At 41.9% G+C, this 2,183-nt stretch overlaps 1 non-coding gene across 1 annotated transcript; it reads left to right on the forward strand.

The window, feature by feature from the left end:
• The first annotated feature begins 1,341 nt into the window (after window positions 1-1,341).
• Window positions 1,342-1,449, forward strand: LOC130943046 (small nucleolar RNA R71). Its single transcript, XR_009071583.1, has one exon. It is a non-coding gene; the product is annotated as a small nucleolar RNA R71 (small nucleolar RNA).
• Window positions 1,450-2,183: the final 734 nt, after the last annotated feature.

A 2,183-nucleotide genomic window follows, 5' to 3' on the forward strand; every position in this document is an offset into this window, starting at 1 on the left:
AGGGATGTAATGGTCTTCAATCTTTACCAGAACATCCTCTACAAGTCCATAAGCTTGTTTTCTTGAATTGTCTGCCATCTCTAGTGAGATTCTTGCAGCTTGTACCTCAAAGATCCCTAGCTTCTCCATTACAGAGAGAGGCATGAGGTTTACACTTGACCCTAAGTCACACAGAGCCTTCTTGAAGGTCAATGTGCCTATGGTACAAGGTATGGAGAACTTCCCAGGGTCCTGCCTCTTTTGAGGTAATTTCTGCCTAGACAAGTCATCCAATTCTTTGGTGAGCAAAGGAGGTTCGTTCTCCCAAGTCTCATTTCCAAATAACTTGTCATTTAGCTTCATGATTGCTCCAAGGTATTTAGCAACTTGCTCTTCAGTGACATACTCATCCTCTTCAGAGGAGGAATACTCATCAGAGCTCATGAAAGGCAGAAGTAAGTCCAATGGAATCTCTATGGTCTCATTTTGAGCCTCAGATTCACATGGTTCCTCATTGGGGAACTCATTGGAGGCTAGTGCACGCTCATTGAGGTCTTCCTCAGTGGCGTTCACTTCCTCTCCTTCCTCTCCAAATTCGGCCATGTTGATAGCCTTGCACTTTCCTTTTGGATTTTCTTCTGTATTGCTTGGAAGAGTACTAGGAGGAGGTTCAGTAATTTTCTTGCTCAGCTGACCCACTTGTGCCTCCAAATTTCTAATGGAGGACCTTGTTTCAGTCATGAAACTTTGAGTGGTTTTGATTAGATCAGAGACCATGGTTGCTAAGTCAGAGTTACTCTGCTTAGAATTCTCTGTCTGTTGCTGAGAAGATGATGGAAAAGGCTTGCTATTGCTAAACCTGTTTCTTCCACCATTATTGTTGTTGAAACCTTGTTGAGGTCTCTGTTGATCCTTCCATGAGAGATTTGGGTGATTTCTCCATGAAGAATTATAGGTGTTTCCATAGGGTTCTCCCATGTAATTCACCTCTTCCATTGAAGGGTTCTCAGGATCATAAGCTTCTTCTTTAGATGAAGCATCCTTAGTACTGCTTGGTGCATTTTGCATTCCAGACAGACTTTGAGAAATCAAATTGACTTGTTGAGTCAATATCTTGTTCTGAGCCAGAATGGCATTCAGAGTATCAATCTCAAGAACTCCTTTCTTCTGATTAGTCCCATTGTTCACAGGATTCCTTTCAGAAGTATACATGAATTGGTTATTTGCAACCATTTCAATTAGTTCTTGAGCTTCTGTAGGCGTATTCTTCAGATGAAGAGATCCTCCAGCAGAGCTATCCAAAGACATCTTGGATAGTTCAGAGAGACCATCATAGAAAATACCTATGATGCTCCATTCAGAAAGCATGTCAGAAGGACATTTTCTGATCAATTGTTTGTATCTTTCCCAAGCTTCATAGAGGGATTCTCCTTCCTTCTGTTTGAAGGTTTGGACTTCCACTCTAAGCTTACTCAATTTTTGAGGTGGAAAGAACTTTGCCAAGAAGGCATTGACTAGGCTTTTCCCAAGAGTTCAGGCTTTCTTTAGGTTGTGAGTCCAACCATGTCCTAGCTCTGTCTCTTACAGCAAAAGGGAATAGCATAAGTCTGTAGACCTCAGGGTCAACCCCATTAGTCTTGACAGTGTCACAGATTTGCAAGAACTCAGCCAAAAACTGATGAGGATCTTCCAATGGAAGTCCATGAAACTTGCAATTCTGTTGCATTAGAGAAACTAATTGAGGCTTAAGCTCAAAGTTGTTTGCTCCAATGGCAGGGATAGAGATGCTTCTCCCATAGAAGTCGGGAGTAGGTGCAGTAAAGTCACCCAGCACCTTCCTTGCATTGTTTGCATTGTTGTTGTTTTCGGCTGCCATGTCTTCTTCTTTGAAGATTTCTGTTAGGTCCTCTACAGAGAGTTGTGCCTTAGCTTCTCTTAGCTTTCGCTTCAAGGTCCTTTCAGGTTCAGGGTCAGCTTCAACAAGAATGCTTTTGTCTTTGTTCCTGCTCATATGAAAGAGAAGAGAACAAGAAAATGTGGAATCCTCTATGTCACAGTATAGAGATTCCTTGAGGTGTCAGAGAAGAAGAAAAATAGAAGGAAGAAGGAGAAGAATTCGAACTTAGTCAGATAGAGTTCGAATTGTGCATTGAGGAGGAGTGGTACTCCATAAATAGAAGGATGTGAGAAGAGAGGAGGAAATT

This window comes from Arachis stenosperma, chromosome 7, assembly GCF_014773155.1.
Source record: "Arachis stenosperma cultivar V10309 chromosome 7, arast.V10309.gnm1.PFL2, whole genome shotgun sequence".
In the NCBI taxonomy this organism is placed as follows: Eukaryota; Viridiplantae; Streptophyta; class Magnoliopsida; order Fabales; family Fabaceae; genus Arachis; species Arachis stenosperma.